Source organism: Ceratotherium simum, unplaced genomic scaffold (assembly GCF_057802395.1).
Source record: "Ceratotherium simum simum isolate JZ-2026a unplaced genomic scaffold, ASM5780239v1 HiC_scaffold_43, whole genome shotgun sequence".
In the NCBI taxonomy this organism is placed as follows: domain Eukaryota; kingdom Metazoa; phylum Chordata; class Mammalia; order Perissodactyla; family Rhinocerotidae; genus Ceratotherium; species Ceratotherium simum.
In genome coordinates, this window is record NW_028261259.1 from 1238767 (window position 1) to 1258604 (window position 19838).

Below are 19838 nucleotides of genomic sequence, written 5' to 3' on the forward strand. Positions count from 1 at the left end.
AACACGAACACAGTGGAATATATTGTCCTGAGCCTCCACTTTCCTGATTGTAAAGGAGGACAACAGGCAGGAAAAGCCATCAGACACCTTTCAGGGGAGGCTGGCCGGGATGTAAATTAGGCCCTATAAATCTGGCAACATGTGGAGGAGTGAGGGCAAGCCTTATCCTGAGCAGATGAGTTGGTGGACACCATGCAAGGGGACTTGGCCCCTTTGCCTAGAGTCCCGCCCCCCACCATGATATCTCAAGTTAAACCCAGCTGAGCTCTACTGAGTGCCCACAGGTGCTCCGTGCTGCGGGGCTGGGGCTCCTGGCTGAGCCTGAGATGGAACAAGGTGACACTGAATGTCACACGAGGTGGTTATGGTGAAAACAAGCTGTGGGATTCTAGAAATGCAGATGATGGAAAAGAACATTCTGCTCTGAGAAAGTGTCAGAAATGTCGAGAGAAGGGATGGCATTTAAACAGGCTCTTGAAAAGCGCAGATATTTGCCAGGGCTCAGGTTGCTCCCTAAGCCTGGGAGTGCAGAGGAGCATTCCTGGCAGACGACACAGCACGAGAGGAGAGTGGGCTCTGAGTGCTGGGCGCACAGGAAACTACTCGGGGTGATTAGAACAAAGAGGGACCACGAGCAGCTCCGGAAGTGAAAGTGGAAACACGATCTGGTGGTCCATTTGGGGGGTCTGTGTGCTAAAGACTCTAACTTCTTTCTCCCTGTGAGTAATGGAAAGATGTCAGCATCTTTTAACCTGAGACTTGGCAGGAAGAGCCCCTTTCCTGGTCTCATTCACTAATCACTGGGGGCTGAGCCAGAACACACAGCCCTGCACCCTCTCTCGAGGACGCCCCTGAAAACATCCCTGAAGAAATGGAAGTAAAATGATCACCCATAAACAAAATGATCAGAAATAGTAAAATGATCACAAGCTGATGAGAAAATAAACATCCACAACTTTCTACCTGTGCATCAGAAACACCCAGTTAAAATGTGGAAAAACTCTCTGGGGTTAACAACACAGATGAAATCCAGGAAAGAGGGGTCATCACACTAAACAGTGATAACAAACAGGCTGGTTCATTGGGAAGAAAGATTGCTACCCCGTGACCCTCACCCAACCAACTAATTAGAAATGAATTTAAAAGATTCATCTAAAAAAGAAGTTAATAATGGAGTAATAGCACAATAGAAAAATGTAAGTGAATATTCTCAAGCTATGGAGTGTGGACCCTTGAGGTTACCTGAGACCCTTACGGGGGGATCCTAGAGAGCAAGCTGTTTTCATAATAACACTGAAACATATGTTGTGGGGTGAATTGTGTCCCCGCAAGATTCATATCTTGAAGTCCTAATCCCCCGTACGTCAGAATGTGCCCTTATTGAAACAGGGTCCTTGCAGATGTAAGGAATGAAGATGAAATCACTAGGGGGGCTCTAGTTGAATATGACCAGTGTCCTTCTAAAAGGGGGAGGTTTGGACGCAGGCACACACGGGGAGAACGCCATGTGAAGATGAATGCAGAACTGGAGAGATCCAAGCCAAGGAATGTCAGAGATGCCACAAACCGCCAGAAGCAGGAGGGAGAACTGAGCAGATTCTCCCTCGTGGCCCCAGAAGGCACCGACCCTGCCCACACCTTGATCTCGGACTTCTGGCCTCCAGAACTCGAGGAGCCAATTTTCTGCTGTTTGAGCCGCCCCGGGTGGTGCTCTGTTAGAGCCGCCCTAGAAATGCCCACAATGGACTGCTCCTTGTCGCTCTGTTCTCTCACCAGTGTCCCGTGGAGTTGACCAGACGTCATGTGACACATGAGAACAGCATCTCTCTGAGACCAAGGGAATGCGCCCTTGTATATTCCTTGTGTTTTCTAGAATATTTTAGGTTTAGACTATAAATATGTATGCTTTCAAAAGTATACTCAGTTTTTTTTTCTCCTTCTACAGATGCGTTTGGACCCAGCGCCATCAAAGAAAATCTTTTGTGTAAATGCTTCACGACAAACAAAAGTGGTGCTGAAACACCCAAAGCGTTACGTAACTGTTGTGAATCTCATCATTGGTCCTGGAACTACAGTGCTGGGAATCCTACAGGCGCCTGAGGATAAATCAAGATGATGGCCCCAAGCTTGCGGGTAGCCACTGAATTATTCCATCAGGAACTGGCAGCTGGACACAACGCCAGTCTGACTTCAGAATGTCTCTGATCAAGCAGTGAAACTATTAATTTTACCAAATCTCGACCTTTGAGTGTGCATCTTTTGAATATTGTCTTTGTCAAAATGGGAAGCAGGCATGAAGTGCTTCTGTCGCATCCAGAAATATGAGGATAGTCTTGAAGAAAACCATATGTGCCATCGGTGGCGTTGTCAGGAAGACCAGCTGCATCCTTGTCATGGGATCCCGCGGTTACTGGCGAGAGTGACTGACGGTCAAACTCTGATCCGTCAGTCTGGGGAACTGGGCAGACATCTCAGCAGTGAGCAGATGAACCTGTTCCTGCAAGGACCGCAACTGCCAGTTTTTGTTGCCATGATACAATCTGAGGGTCCATGTGAAAATAAGAATTTTGGAGATCTTGTATCTGCCGCTGTGAGCCCGCCAGCTGCCAGTCCATAGGAGTTTTCTGTTAGCAGTGGTGACATTGACAAAAGTGATGCTTATGTATTGTTTAATGAAAAGCGTCAGCATTTGGAACACCTGTATATAACTCAAAGAAACTGACACTTTCCAAATGACAATGCATGATGTTATATAAAATGATGCAGCGGTGGGCCGGCCCCATGGCTTAGCGGTTGGGTGTGCGCTCTGCTACTGGCAGCCCGGGTTCAGATCGCGGGCACGCAGCAACGCACCGCTTCTCCGGCCGTGCTGAGGCCGCGTCCCACATGCAGCAACTAGAAGGATGTGCAACTATGACACACAACTATCTACTGGGGCTTTGGGGGAAAGAAAAAGAGGAGGATTGGCAATAGATGTTAGCTCAGAGCCAGTCTTCCTCAGCAAAAAGAGGAGGATTAGCACGGATGTTAACTCAGGGCTGATCTTCCTCACAAAAAAATAAATAAATAAAATGATGCAGAGGCAAAAGATCCATTTACAGGGTGCGATGGGTCAATGGATGCTGATGTAAAACAACACAAGGCTTCCACACATGTGGTATCAGAGTCCACATCGCAACTCCCCTTTAAGAAGCTACCACCGTGGCATAGTGTCAAAGAACTGCCACACTTCTCTGGAGAGGCTGTGAAAAACCCTCCCTTTTCTAACTACGTATCTGACAACACTGGATCTGCTTTGTATACTGCAACCAAAACATCATATCAACACAGATTCAACCCGGGAGTAGCTAGCTGCCTTCCCTTAAGCCACACGTTAGATTTTCAAAAATGTAAAGTAACACCAACTCTTGTCAGTAAAAATTGTTTGGCTTGAAAATTATATTTACTTTTTTATTAAATGTTATTTATGTTAACATTTGATCAGTTGATTATTGTATATTTTTAAATTTTTTATTGAGGTAACATTGGTTTATAACATTATATAAATTTCAGATGTACATCATATTTTGATTTCTGCATAGACTACATCATGTTCTCCACCCAAAGACTAATTACCATCCATCACCATACACACGTGCCCTGTCACCCGTTTCACGCTCCTCTCTCTCCTCTTCCCCGTTTTTACTGAATTAATAAAAATATTTTAAAATCTCTTCAGTTTTAATTTCTAATAGGGTTAATATCAATAGACGTAACTGACTTTATCAACTCATTTCATTTTCCTGCGACAGAGTAATTTATTCATATATTTTTTTTCCTCAACTTTTAAAACGTACACCTTGAAAAGACCACAAAAATAAAAAATAAAAAGAAATATAGGCCTACTCCTGGAGTTAATATTTTCAACCCCAGGATAAATTTTATTTTGTATTTAAATTAAACATACGAACTTAATATCAAATGATGTATCTTGAACCAAATTTCTGTATAAGTGAATTTCATTGGGCTCCTAATATGGTGATCTGCTATTTTGCAACTTGACCACCACACGTGAGCAGGACGGTCCCATGCCTGTCAAGGCCGGGTCAAAGCAGACGTCACTGCTGTATACTTTCACACCCAGGACGGGCATGGCTAATCAATGATGATTTTCCCCAAAATGAATTTCCATTCCCTGGAAGATTTGTTTTGTTTTTCTTTAGTTGCAATATTTTGTCACAACAACTGTTCTCATCCTGAGGAAATTATTCAAATTCTGTGTTCCATTTCAATTTTTAATAAAGTAAACTGAACAAAAATTGACCACTGAAGAAACAAAACACATAGTTGTAAGATTAATAGATTCTTCTCATTCCTACTTCCCTCTCCTGGGACCCAAAATCAATCCCTGAACCCCAAAAGACAGACAAACCAACAAATAGCGTCTTTTTCTCTTAAGCTTCTCTCTCGCTCTTTCCCTCTGTCCCTCTCTCGCAGTCTCTCTCTCTCTCTCTCCACCCTCCTCGGTCTCTCTCTCTCTATTTCTCTCTCTCTGTCTATGACTCTGTCTCTCTCTTTCCCTCCACCCCCACCAATCTCCTCTCATTTTAAGAGAGTGTATTTATCTTCAACCAAAATTCCCAGACAACTTTACTCAGTTCTAAGAAACCCAGATATGGAAAACTTTCTCTTCCTTACAGATGTAGAAAAGCAACTTTTATGAGATTTTCGGCTCCTTGGTACACCATTTCAAATTCTTGGCTTTTGTTCGTGGAAATTATAGGAAATATTTTCCCACATGTTGTAAATTATCATCAAAGATCTCAGTCAAATTTTATTTTTATCTTCATAATCAAACTAGAAAAAAAAAGGAAACCCACAACCCCCTGTCAATCATAAAGCATTGCAGGTAAAATATTCCTTGGGGGCCTGGCCCATGCACCATCTAACCATGTTGGAAAAACCAGATCTGTCTTCTAGCCTACGTTTTACTCTCCGTAATTTCCCGTCATGAAATTAACACAGCCCTTTCAATCCCCTTGGCGAAAAAATGTGTTTTTCCTGGGTAAGGGTCTGATTTAGAATGGCCGTAGGAAAGTCACCTTTGTCGTAGCCTTTCCTGGTCGGTAAGATTCTCGGTTAGTTCTCTAGCTGCCCCCAATTTTACATATGACAGAAACGTCAGCTCTTGACAGCATTTGCAATGGCCATTTTGTAAACCTTTACTGATAGTCAATTAAACAGCACAATTACTCTTTGCAGGCAGGCGTTTACGTCCTGAGGATGTTTTCTGTATGTTGTTTTGTCCTTTGATAGATTGCTGATTAGGTTTTAGTACATATGTTGTGATTAGTAAGAATGTAACAATATAATAAACAAAGAAATTGGCATTTATTACAAATTCAGATCCCCAATGTGGGGTCCCTTCAGAGTAGAGAAATCCCTGTGTCGGCAGTATGGACCCAGCCTTCCTTTTAAAAGGAGGGGCTCTTCTTCTGAAGAGTGTTTCCTGCTGTTTACCCACCCACAGATCTGCCTAGAATATTGACTACCTAGTGCTTCCCGACCAGTGCTAGAAGTGGTCCAATAAATTACAGCTCCTTTAATGAACCAGTTTCCCCCAAATGAAGGCCAGATGTTTTACAGGTGACTTGAGAGAATGCCACAATTCCCCGATTCCCATAAATAATAGGAAAGCTGTCAAGAAGAATAAGCAAAGATAGATCATTTTAAAGTCCCTCAAAATTTTTGCTTTTTTAACTCTTCGTCATCTAAAAAGCCTTATTTTCTTTGTATTGAAATAAAAGAAATGGTGGTAATGGATGACAATTTTTGGTAACTTTTTTTGTAGTGGAATAAATATGGCTTTAATCTTGGCATTAAGGATATACTAAGACCCCTTGTGGAGCACTGCTGTGGGGGAGACAGAATGTATTGGGAGGAACATGGGGATCTCTTGGTGCAGTGACCACCCAATTGGGTAAGCCCGCAATCTCTGTTTCCTGGTCTCCGACTGGGTCTGTTTCTCTGCAGAACCCTGACCAATACACAACCCTAGCCCCAGAAGCCATTGGTCTGCTCTCTCTACACTCTTGATTTTTCTCTAAATTTCCTGTAAATGATATCCTATGATCTGTAGTCTTTGTGTCTGCCTTCATGTTTCCAAATAGTGTTTTTGTGATTCATCCAGGTTGTTGAATACATCAGTAGTTTGTTCTTTCTTAATTGGTGAATAAAATCCCACAGCATGGCTACACCACCACAATTTGTTTATTCATTTATCTCTTGATGGACATTTAGGTTGTTTCTATTTTGGGCTATTATGAATAATGGAGCTGTGAACATTCAGGTGCAAGTCTTTGTGTGGACATATGCTTTTATTTATCTGGGGATATCTTCATAAGATCGAGTTGCTGGATCATATAGTAAATAGATGCTTATCTTTTTAAGAAACTGCCAAACTCTTTTCCAAAATGGCTGTACCATTTTACATCCCCACCAACAATATATGAAGGTCCTAGTTTCTTCGCCAACACTTGGTAATGTTACACTTTTGGGTTACAGCCGTTCCAGGAGTGTGTGGTGGTATCTCATGTGCTTGGTGTTTGTTTTCAATGGATAGACTTGCTAGGTATAGAATTCTTGGCTGACAGATTTTTTTCTTTCAGCACTTATGCTGTCATTTCATTATCTTCTGGCTTCATAGTATTGGTCAAAAAGTCTGCTGCCATTCTTTCATTTGTGTGTCCATATGTGATGGGCTACTTTTAAGATACTCTCTTTATCACCAGATTTCAGCAATTTGTTAATATGCCTTAGCAGACATTCTTTGTGTGTCTGTGTATTTGTGTATGTATTGTTTCTTCTGCTTAGGATTTATTGAGTTTCCTGGATCTGCTCATTTAGAGTTTTCATCAGATTTAGAAATGTATTTGACCACTATTTTCTCAAATATTCTTGTCTCACTCTTTCGGAAATTCCAACTATAAGTGTCTTATACCCCTTGATATTATTCTACAGGCTGCTGAGACTATGAATTTTTCCCAGCTATTTTTCTCTGTTGCATCATTTGAGATATATTCTACTGCTATTTCTGTAAATTCACTAATCTGTTTTAGGAAAACATATGGTCAAACTCATTTGTATAGGGTTGGAGAATAGATAAAATTTTGCAGCTAAGTTCAGGACACTATAATAGTATTTAACTACAAAAGGTGTAGCAAAACATGCTCTTGGGCTGGCTGCCTGTTTTGTTTTTTTTTTAATAAAAATTTATTGGAAGACAGCCACACTCACTCATTTATGTGTTGTCTATGAATTCTTGTGAGCTACAGTGACAGAGCTGAGGAGCTGCAACAGAGGCCACATGTCCTGCAAAACCTAAAAATATTGTTAACTGACTCCTTACAGAAAAAGGTGTAAGAACCATGATCCGGGGAATTCTGAAGGGGACATGCTGCAGTAGACAAGGATATGATACTTAGGGCTTTGTCTGCTTTTTATCACACATAAAACCATTCTTTCCCATTTTAATGTAAAATTTATCTTAAAACAGCTTGATGATATTTAATATGATATTTATTGGAATACATAAACTCGCATGTGATTTGTTTCCTTCACTGAACTGCAGTCATGAACAGTTTGACTCTGGTTTTCTGCTCCTCTATGAAAGAGACAGGCTTAAGTGTCCTTGTGATTTGCAGCTTTTAAGTGTTAAAAAGCCTCAAAATATACACACAATGCCCCACGTGCTTGAAGTTCAAGTGGCAATTTAGCCTCTCGGCTAAGACTGTCACCTTTGCAGGTTTACAGCTGCTGCAGAGTTCACATGCCTGGTAGGAGCTCTCCCTGAGCTGTGGTTGCCTCTACATGTGGCAGCCAGAGGCACAGCCCTCTCGAAGGGAAAGAGTGGAGCCTGGTTTCTAGGACTGGCATTTGCCGTTCTTAGAATGGGAAGCATTTAAACACCTGCGTGAAACTTATCAGAAAGAGGTTATTATGTTGGGAACTGCCATTGAGCTCTCTGAAAGTTCCCTGGCAAACTCTTTGCATAACAGGAAATCTGTTTTCTGCTATGATTTCAAATTGGAGGTGTGAGTGAGGAGTAGGAGACAAAGGAATTCCATAGCACAGAAGCCTATTAAAACAACTGTTATTTCTCAACTACAAGGAACACTTCCTTCATGCACATGCACGCATGCAAATGAATAACTAAAACTGACATGTTGCCCATTGTCTTTAGTATATTCTCTGGGAATCCAATCTGTTTTCTGTCGCTTTTCTAACACATAAAATGTCAGAACAGTGTTAAGCTTTATTAATGATGATGATAATAGCTAGCAACTTTTTCTATCTCTTGAAGTAATTTACATGTGTCATAGGAGTTAATCTTCACTGCTTTCCTGGGAGGTACGTGCTATCATTATTCCTATTTACAGACATGGAAATCAAAGCTTGGAGATGTTAAATGGATCCAGTTTATGACTGCATGTGCAGTATACCATTCTGTTGAATGAATATACAACCATTTTCCTATGTCTGTGCACATATATTGAGAGTGGTGGAGAGAATGTGTAGAAAAGATGATTTCTATGGAATTCCATAAATTATATCAAATAGATGACTTTATTTATAATGCTGTTTCTCAAATATTTCATTTTTTCTTCTACAGCTTAATTTTTCAAAAAAATCTATCCTAAAAGGCAAAAATGTCATAATCACACTGTACATCCTTGGATTATGTCCATTGTGCCCTTAGTCACAACACATGCATTTGTTTATTTAAACTTCCTGGGCTTCCCGTTCAGGGAATAGAGGTATGACAGGTGCTGCGGGAGAATCCACCTGATTTCCTTTGCAGAGAAAGTGAGCATTGCTTCTTTCCCTTTACATGAGAAGAGTAGCTGTTCCGCTGACTTGACTGCCAGTTTGTGTAGTCTTGACCCAGACCATGTCTGGCCAGCGATGGTTGTCAGTATTCACACACTGAGAAACGGCCTCCCTGGCCTAGTGTGTTGACAGCCACATCAGCCTGCCATCAGCCTGGAACCCAATTTCCGCAGGCTGGGCAAGGCTTTCAGGCTGTATATGATGGGGTGCTGAGACGTGGGCTTCTCTATCCCCTGAAAAGGCCACTGGGATCTTACCAACTTCTGGGAAAATGATCCCATTTTTTTCAGATACGTAAGGATGCAATTTCATGCATGACAGTTCAATAAAGCATATTTAATATATTCATTTCTTCAAATTTAAACCAGATACCTGGCTTGAGTGAAATTTCCAATTTAGTTTCTATCCCTCCAAGCCTCTGACATTTGTAACTGTTCACATGTTAACCCAAACCACTCACTCACTCACCTTAGTAAAAGCATATTTTGGGATTTTATGTGCTGGGATTGGACATCAAAGAATTGCTTTTATTATAGAGCTTTTACTAGCCAAGTCTGAATTCAGAACAGACCTTGCTCAGCAGCAAATGGATCTGGTGAGTAGTTATGCTTAGTAATAAAACAGGTGAGCTGTGATCCATAAGATTCTAAATTGAAATCTTCCCCCAACTTGGATCTTCTAGGAAGAATCCCTGAAGACTTTGTAAATGAAATTTATCTTTCCTTCCCTCAGATTACTTTCACTTTCATTTTCTCTCTCAGAAGTGACCTTTCTGTAATCACACCAGCGTCAGAACTGCCCAATGAGAGTACCTAGAAGGTCTCAGATTTACAGTCTGTGAGCTGCACTGGAGGACTGTAGCTTTGGATCAGACAGAAATATATCAAATTCAAAGAACATTAAATGGAAAAATAGAACAAAGTCCCTCTTGAACTGTGAAGAAGAAAGTATCCTTTCTCTGCCCCATCCCACGCCCAGACCCTGCCCACTCTAAGGTGACCACCAGCTTTGTCCTGGCGACATCATCTTAAGAAGTGAGCAACTGTCATTGCTCACATCCACCTGGGATGGAGCATCACTGAGACCCAAGGAGTGAGGTGGAAGACTACCCACAGAAATACAACCTTCAGCTTCATCCTTATTTTTCCAGTCCAGATCCCTAAAAACATCTCTAGAAATTAAAAAACCTCTGCTTAGATGGAGAAGGATTGCATATTCTTTCTCCTTCATCTCTTGGGACAGTCTCACAGCTGATGTCATTCTACAGTTGATAACACTCCCCACTCCTCGCCCTAGAAACAGTAACATTGAGGACATTGATTCTGATTCATCTCCTGTCCATAGGAAGGTAAATTCTAAGAGGAACAGCTACATTCTTCCTCTAGGACAAAATGAAATATCTGTAAACCAAAGCCAAAGCTTTGAGGTTGTTTTTCCTGAAAATTCCAATAGGGCATTCAGTTTTAAATATTCCTCATAACTGAATAAGAAAGATTGTCCGCATGTTCGCACGGTTCTACAAATGTCTGTTATTAACCATCATCCTTCAACCATCATCCCTTGCTAAACAGCACTGTATGAACGTAAAGTGTGCTCCTGGCTCTCCAAAGGAAACAATGCTTCCAAAGAACTATTTGGGACAATCACTTTTTGTTCTTTTTTTCATACTGCTGTTTATAGTTAACTACGAAACAGACTCAGTAAAATGAGTTTAAACCTGTGCATAAAGGTGAAGGGATTGAGGTGGGGAGAAGAGAAGATTAGAGTCGGAATTAGCTTGTTGTTGTTTTTGACGATGGGAATGTTTTTGATAAAGACATGTTAAGAAGTAATTTTTCTATCCTCAAAGATTTAAAAAAAGAGGAAATTGACTTAAATCAAAAAAAAAAAGCAAAAGATCTCAGTTTCATGTAAGGGAAAACAACTGGAAAACAGAAACAAAAGTTGGCCCTTGAGGGTGCATTCACACCATGATGTGAGGGGCCTGTGGCCTCAGAGCCTGCTCTGTGGGGCCTTGGAGGCATCTCAAGAGAACAGAGGATGGGCAGCACATGCTGGTGGCCCAGGAAGCCTCAGATGCTCAGTGTTAACATATACAATTTGTGTGAAGTGATGTCAACGTGTTGGAGCAACAGGCTCCTTGGGTGAATCTTGGTAAGGGGCAAAGCAAGATCATGTCACCTCGAGAATGGGAGGAACCTGGGGCCCCTCATCCGCTGCACTACCTCCTACATCTGGCAGGTGGAGGGGGAGGCAACGGAAGCCTTTACTCCAAAGACTTTCCAAAAAGTGAAATGTAGGCATTGCGTGTGTGCTGTTCAGTCACTCACTTGCCCAATTCCATAGAGGAGACCCAATTCTTGTATCTAATAAGATTTTTCAGGAAATGAACATTACATTTGTCACACTTGAACATGTTGGCTCAGGATAACAGAAGAATCTGGGCACATTTACATGGCGGAGGCTCACTCCTATGTGGGAGCAGAAGCCCAAAGAATTGTGGAAACTTTATCTTATATCTGGCTTGTCTCAAGTTCTGTGTCAAAAAATGGAAACCTCGAAAGATCTTAGTGAAATTTCATTCTTATAAGCATTAATTTGAGATATCCACTCAAAACCCAGAACTTTCTTAGGATACATTATTTATCCCATTGTATGTACTTTGAAGAGGCAAACTGTACAGCGTCTGAGATGCATGAATGCTTGAAAATCACATAGTTTAATGTTTCCAAATGTTGCCCAGCTATCTAAACACCTGGGGGCATTTGTTATAAATGAAGAATCCCTAGGCCTATTCAGAAGTCCTGAATCAGGTAGGTTTAACAATTATCCAAGGTAATTGGTAATTATACCAAGATCACTCATGTTTAGGCAGAACTGGTGTGGTTCCACTGAGATCTGTGATGTAATCTCCTCCCTGTCCTCGCACCCAAATTGGCCAGCTCCCTGTCCGGTCAGTCGCCACGCTCTCTGTATCAGTGAAAGCACGCATATTTCTGGGCTCTATTCCCTCCAGAATTTCCAGTTCTGCCCTTGAAACAAAGGATATTTTCATTGAACCACTATGTTAATCAAGAGACAGGTACCTCTCACAAAAGATGTTTTCCTAAACAAGCAGTTCTTCAATCCAGTGTTGGGTTAATGGGTAACGGCCATGGAGACCCCAGTCCTTTTACCCTTAAAAAGATATTTCTACATGAGAATCAAAGGTAACCTGTTGCATGAAGTCCTTTGAACAATATGAAACCTAAATTTTTATTTTGAAAATTAAAAACCAGCCGTTGAAACATTCAAATAAAAAAGTAAATTCCGTGCTGTAAAAGACAGCTGTTTCTGAACAGGTCTGAAGACTGACGGCTGCAGGCAACTGCACCAGGTGTCGGTACATGGGGAATCCTGGGGAATCGATGAGGTTAGGAGCTCCCTGTCCACAGAAACAGCCTGTCCTGACCGGGCACCTGGAACAGACCAAGGGCGCTTTATTCTTGAATCTTCTTCCAGGGAAAATGTGCTGAGTTCACTCCATTGATCTACAAAGGCACGTGAGGTCGTTTGTCAAATGTGAATCTCATATTTACAGAAGTCTAGAGAAATCGTTTCTTACCCAGTGTTTACTTCTGTTTGTCAGATTAAATAAAGTATAAGAAACAATAATCATCGTCACCGCCCCTCATTTCCATCTTTTGTTTCCAGACGTTTGTTCTTTGTCTTCTGAAAAAGTCTGTCTTTAAGAGTTTAGAGTTGGAAGGACACTTGAGGTAGTGATCTCTGAAACTTTCTTGATTAAGGCACCAGAAACAAAGTTCCCACACTCTTTACGGGACACCACTGGCTTTCAAGCTCTCTGCTGCACCCTGAGTAACCGAACAGAGTCTGGGACCTTCCAGGGAGAAAAGAGGAAGCTGAGAGCATGGTTTCTTCTACCACACCCCCACATATCAGATTTACATATTGAATTTCCTGCAAAATTGCATTTTAAAAATTAATTCCACTGGAGGGAGCCCACCATCCTGCACAACCCACCTTCTCAAATCCAAACTCTTGACATCCTAAATTTTAATCTCCTATGTAAATGCTAGGTCCCCATGGTTAGGACCCCCAATCACAGTGCAGTGTAAAGGGATCTTACCGTAGCGATTATTTATCAGTGCACGCATCTGTACTGAATCATCACGGACTCCTCGGTGTGAATTGAGATACTCTATGGTATGCAATGGCAGGTGTGCTTTTCACAATTGGGACTCTCCCTAAGGTGGTCTCTCGTCTCCTGAAAGAACGAATCTAAAAGGTCTGCAGGTATCGTATCTGAGGAAGGAGGGGGAATGGGCCACCAGGCGTGATGTCTGCAGTAACATCTGTGTCGGATGCTCTGACCGGTCAGTCAACAGCGTTCCCTGCAAGGCCCTGCTGGCGGCATCATGCAGCACACTACAGCTGCAGATGCATTTTCTCTCCAGATCGACTATCAACTGGCAGACGCTGAATAGACCAGTTTTATCATTTCCCAGAGAAAGGCTCCTAAGTGGCTTCAATGATTCAGTCTGCCCTTTGTACCTCCTGCATGTGAAGGCAGACAATGTCCTGCTGGCTCAGATATAAATTTGTCCTCAGCTCTAAGGTGACATAAGTTTCTGAAAACTGAAACTGCAAAGATGTCCTTTGTCATCTGAGACCCTGTCTTCTTTCCGCCTGGAGTGCTAGCTGTGAGAGACGTGGGTCTGCCTCTGGTCTGCTTCCTGAGACTAAGCGTGTCTCACCCTCACATGCTTCTTTCCTGGCTCCACGTGGCCTGTGCTTTCTGCTGCTGGACTCATAAGATCATCAAGCTCTGCTTGATTTCACCTTTGTCTTTTAAAAGCATTTAAAAACAAAAAGGAAACAAGGCTCTTGTTTCTAGACTTGGTCTGGGCTGAGTTGAACGTCCTCTGAGGCAATGCTGACCACTTGAACAGCAGGCAGGGGACTCTCCCTTGGAGAAAACAGGGCAGCGCGTCACTGCTCTGCTGAAGGATGAGGGTCCGTGAGTTTCTTAAATACATCCGCCTTGTCCATGGGCCACCTCATTTAGACCTCACTCATCAAACCCCGAAAGCCCTTCAAACCCTGAGTTCTCACCTCTTGCATAGCTCTCTTGACAACATAAACAGAGGCTGAGGTGTCCGAGGCCTCAACAGTCATGACCTAGATTCTGCACATGCATGTCAGAAAAGCAAGATGGTGTCCCGGCAGACGAGATCCTAAAGGGGAGAGTTATCAGGGCTATGCTCCCTGCAATTTGTAGGATATCAAAAGCAATTGGAATAATGTTTCCTTTTCTAGTTCCACGCCTTATAAAATATCTTTAAGAAGTCCTGGATGCCATAGGCCATCAGTCCCACGATGCTCAGTCTCCCATAGTTTACCATCTCAGATGTTAGGATGATTTGGCAAACCCGGCATCCTATGGTGCTTGTCCAGGAACAGTTGTGAGAGATGTCACCTCCGCTGCATGGAAAAAATTGGGGGTCATCTCTGCAGGTGTGGCTGACCAAGGGCGACCCCTGGGTGTTTCAAGCAACAAACATGGAAAGGCCCATCTGAGGAAGGCACGTGGTCCCCCACCATTGCTTAAATGTACTCCATTCATGTCTGGGAGCTCAAGGAAGCCACAGCATCAAAACTTGCCGAGCGGTGTCAGCGGCTGGGAGAACACCGTGGCCGTGATTAGAGTCTCTTCTACAAAATGCCTTCTTAGGCACTGTAGCCACAGTGGGCAGCCATGGTTAAGTGGAAAACGTGGGCATTTGTGGCTCAGTCAAGTATGGTTGGAACAACTGTGCTCTGAATGTGAATATGTTTTATGATGCCTTCACCAGCTCACTTACACTGTCCTCTTCATGCTTTCCAAATAACGATGTATCATACTAGTCTTTGTCTAAATATATGGATTTACGTGGGTATAAGTAGAGATATTTCAATAAACACTTTGAGGAACACTTTCAATATGTATAAAACATCTAAGTCATAAAAGGGTATTTTTTTAGTTTAATCGGCAGTGCATTTTCATAAATAATGGCGAGTCTTTGAACTGATGGCAAGTCAGTGAAACAGAGAGTCATTGAAATCCAGCACTGAAATGGGACCATCTAGTGCAACGGACACCCAGTCTCAGTCACTGGATGTCAGGCTTCGAGGCCCCACGTGGTGCGTCAGGTCCTGCGTCCCAGTTAGCATCTCTCACGGCAGCCTGGAACGACCCACAATCCAAATGAAACTCCCCGTTTGCTGGCACACCTTTGAGCCGGGTGTCATAAGCACCTCCTTCAATGAGACTGCCTCCTTCAACCCTCTTCTGTATAAAATCTCATGATCTCAGGAAGGTTTAAGCACGCCAAGCCTCATTTTCCCACCTATAAATTCACATAGCCATGCTGTCTTCACACTGTGCTTCTGTGGTGGTGTTGACACAAACTCAGGCCGACATGCAGCAGGGACGCACGGGCTCCCATCTTGCCATCTACACACCAGGCTTCCCCAAGTCTCCTTGGATGGTTCCAGGCTCCCAGAGGCACCGACATGGCACATGGATTTGTGTATTGTTGTTGTTATTTTAATCAAAGTCCAGTCCACCAGAAAGTTGTAGATATTTCTACAGGAATGTCTGGAGTCTGGTTAATTCAGAGGTTCAAGGATTCTGTTTAGCGTTGTTTAATGCTGGTAAAATAAGTAAATATGCACCCAGCACTGACACGCTTTTCTGCAGATGAGTGTCAGCAGCTCAGGGGTCGGATGTGGTCACCTGCGGAGCAGCCGCCCAGCGTGTCCAGCCTTCATCCAACCTTCTCCCTTGATTGGGAGGAAACCCATCCCGTGCTTTCTCAATCCTTCAGACCTTCTCTACAATATGCATCTACGTCCTCTGTCCCAGCACCTCGCGGGTGGAAAGCACATGCTTCTTACAACAGCCGCCTAACTGAGCTCCCTGCTCTCAGCACTGGCTCCATCAATCTCTCCTTGATCCTTCTGACAAACTGGTTTTCTGACCGCCCAGCTAAGGGCTTTCCTGGGGCTCCCCCGACCCTTGAGGATAACCACACAAACAGGGGGCTCGCTTTCCTCACCGCTTTCCTCACTCGCTTTCCTTCACGCCCTGCTGTCCTGCTGTCTCCCCTCCCCCAGGACACCCCCACTTCTTCACATTCCCCTATCTCCACCCTCTTCTGTCTTCTCCTAAATTCTTCTCATCTCCCGGTCCTTGTGTGGGTGAGGCTGGCTCTGTGGGCTCCTCCTGCTACCTCCCGGCCTGCAGGGGAGGCCTGCCCTCCCCCCGCCTGGGCCTGCTGCCCGTGCCTCCCGGCAGGTCTGTCTCCCCTGCCAGCCCCTGTGAGGACCTGTGCCTGCGTCAGTTCAGTGTTTTCATCCAGATGCCACACAGCACCCGGCATGTTGTGCGTGCTCCAGAAACACATATTCACTCCCCAAAACCGATGAGTTTGCACACTAACGCCCAGCCCCTGCAAGGACAGGCCTTAGCTTCTCCCTGTGCACGTCCTTCCAGGAGGAAGTCTCCTCTCCTCTTCTCTGGGGCCACCTGTTCGCTGAGCCTTGGAGTCCTGACTGCCACATCAGTGCTCACCCCTCTCTTCCTCCTGCCGCCTCCTGTCACACAGCCGGCACACATCTGGTGGGGCCTGGACGTGACCTGGAAGCCTTTCTTCCCGTACATCAGGGCGGCAGTCACTAAGGCCTCGCCGTGCATCCCTTATTCCATCCTGCCCTTGACCTCTGCGCTCACCATTCCGTGGAGAGTGAGATCTCCGAGGAAGCCCCTAACGTTCTGACCCTATCAGGCCTCTGGGAAACGTGTGGCCCCACAGGGACCCTCCTTGCTTGGCTTCATGGTTCACCGCCCTTTCCTGACTCTGCTCTCCTCTCTCCAGCTCTCTCTTCTCATCTCTGAAACCTGCCCTCCTCTTGATGTGAACTGAGCACCTTCCAGCACTCTCAGGCCAGCCGACTTCTCCTCAGAACACCTGACAGACCCAACCCCTCACCCTGCCTGTGTCGGTGGCGACAGTGTCGCGCCCACTCTGGCTGTGCCATGATCATGGACTCTGTTCTTAGGCTGTGTGTGTGTGAGAGACACGCCTTGGCGCATGTGTGTTGAGCACCATCACTGAACTTGTGTCATGTCTAAAATCAAGCTCCCCGTGCATCTTCCCAGCCCTCAGAGAAGCCCAGCACGCATCTGTCCTCACCGTCCATGGAACACTCTTCTTCCTGGCCGGAAACCACCGCACATCTTCACCTCTCCTCCTCAGGATCTCTGCCTAATTGGTCCCATAAACCTTCCAGTTTGTTCTTGGAAATGACTCTGGGTCTGCTTCTTTCACCTCCAGTGGCCTTTCCACCACTGTGACACCACGACCTTGGTTCAGACTCAACATTCTCACCACTCGTGCCGCACGCTCTGACAGGTGACTTCCTGTCAGCGGTGTTCTCGTCCTGCGACTTCCCGTGGATGGACGTGGATTTCTATGCACTGCAGTCGGCAGAGTCTTCTGACCGAACACAGTCTGCCACCTGCCCGGGTCACAAGCTCGGTGTCAGTCACCACGCGCTCCTCCATGCCTGCCTCCACGGGCCTCCTCTGAACTGCTCCTCCTTCTGTAATCCTGCAATGACTGACTGTCGGATACTCCATGTGAATACACGGGGACGTCACTGGTGTTTCTTTCAACACCCAGCACGAGAGGCTCAATCCTCGATGAATGAAATGTTCCCCACTCCTGTGTCATGGACCCTTAGAGTCTAACATACTCCAGAGGAAGAGTGTGCTCTCAGTCCTCCCCAACACTCTAGTCCTTGTGACATCATGGGAACAGCAGGGTTAAAATGTTTTCCTGGAAAGAAAAGAGCCATATGTAAATAGTTCTTGCCTAAAAGCAGATCATTCTCCTTGAATGATCACGTTCAACAAATCGGGCAGTAGGAGGCCCTATCGTGTCTTGCAAAAAACATTAAAACATTGTTTTACGGCAGTGAATAAGAATTCATTTAACTGGTTCTTGAGATTTCAAATAAAGGTCTAATTAACATCGAGAATTTCATTTTACTTTACACTAAAATGAGCAATCATTGGTTTTTAGGGTTTTTTTTTGAATTTGACACAGATTTACTCTCACCATGTCTGAGTATATTGAAGAGGTGTTGGGGAGAAAGAGTAAGGATAATGGGCACATGCCTGATCTTTATTCCACTGAACAGGCATCCCCAGGCATCAGCTGCTTGTGGGGCAGCAGGGGGTGTGTTAAATCTGAGGCTGCATGTGTCTGTTCACAGGGCCCTCGCTGCACTGGGATGAAGTACATGAAACGGACTCTAGGAGAAGAGGAAACGTCTTGGACTTTTATAAACCTTAGAACACGTCTGTTTTGCTCCAAGGCATCTGAACATCTGGGCAGCCGTTTCTCAATGGATTAGTCTGGACAATGTCTTTCAAACACCCTGAGTGGCAGAGTTCTGCCTGAGGGGCAGACGGCAGCTGAAGGGCAGGTGCTCCACACACCCGTCACTCGAGCTATGGGTATGTGAGAAAATGCATCCCCTTTCATGTGTGGATAAATAGTTCCATTCCTTTGATTTCTTTTGTACTCTCTGAGGCCTACGGCATTGTGATAGCGTGAACATTCAACTCTCGCTGACCAAGTCTCAAGATGATGTGCTCACTCCTGATCGTCATTTCGCCAAGCTCCGCTCTGTTGCTAATGATCTCAGAGAGTTTTCTGAAGATGAACTGCATTTTCCTTCAGTGTGAGATTATGCAGTATAAATACAAAGACACAGACCATGCAGCATCAGAGTCTGCAAAAGTGCATGTGAAATGTGCTGGTTGAGATATTGAAAGTGCAGCTGAGAAACAGGAAAAGACACAGCTGTGGAGTGTGGGTGTCCATGCGGGTCAAGTACGTGAGTAAGAGAGTTGAGGTGGAAGACAACAGGGACTGATGTGGAATTAGTCACTATGGAAACTCATGACCTGTCTTAAGAGGCAGCCTCCACTTGCTTCCAGCCAGTTGGTCATTGTCACTATGGGACAAGAGTGTAAAATCTTCTGATTTCTAATAGGAGCATGAAATGTGTATTTTACATAAAAGACCTGATTTCTAAAACCTTATTTAGACAAAACAACCTATGATTCACCAAAGATGACCCCCAGTGTGCCAGTTTGCAATTTGTTGTCTAGAGCACTTGTTTTTAAACATTTTTCAAAGGCAGAGTCTACTTTCCAAATGGAGTCATGGGTGAAACTCTAAAATAAAAACTGACAGAAATACTTTTCCATTGCTATAAAATTATTTTGTTTGTTTAACTTTCTCATATTTATTTACTATAATTTAGAAAATGGTGGCACTGTTTTGATAGACATTTAAAAGTTGAAATCCTGGAGAATAGATTGCTGTGGCTGTTTTACATAGCCTCAGGATCCAAGTTATTGCTATACTTTGTTTTGGTGACACTATAACAAAAAAGTTCTGATTTACACAGAATCAGAAATATAGTTGCAAATAGTGATTTTTAAAGCATGCCTTACAATCCTGGGATACGTCCAAATTAAACTAGATCTTGGGCTTTAAAGAGGGGTCATAGGAAATCCTCACTTCCAAGATAAATTGCATAGCAAAACATATCCACTTCTTCTCTCCTTACCACAAAAATAAAAGTCAGCCAAGTAGAACCCAAAACTCACCATAAGCACCAAAACTATCTATAGCCCAACCCTGTCATGACTCATGGTTTATGCAGAAAGAACATGCATCTAGCTAACACAACTCTCTCTGGAAGTGAATAAGTCACCGTTACTGGGTATTCCCACTGAGCTACCTTCCTGGAGAAGATGAGCACAGACCTGGGTTCTTAGTAAATGAAGCTGCAGAGATCTGATCTTCATAGTGAATGACATATTCACAGATATACAGGGATGAAAGGAA

At 43.9% G+C, this 19838-nt stretch overlaps 1 long non-coding RNA gene across 10 annotated transcripts in view; it reads right to left on the reverse strand.

Annotated features, from left to right (window-relative positions):
• Nucleotides 1-17498: 17498 nt before the first annotated feature.
• The window catches only part of LOC147911339 (uncharacterized), a 35359-nt gene continuing 33019 nt past the window's right edge, over nt 17499-19838 (reverse strand). For 5 of the 10 annotated variants that reach the window (XR_015551143.1, XR_015551145.1, XR_015551146.1 and 2 more), the window contains one exon: nt 17499-17750. This is a non-coding gene — a long non-coding RNA (uncharacterized LOC147911339). Of the gene's footprint in view, nt 17751-18886; nt 18969-19838 lie in introns of all 10 variants that reach the window. The other 5 variants (XR_015551139.1, XR_015551140.1, XR_015551141.1 and 2 more) reach the window with 2 other exon arrangements.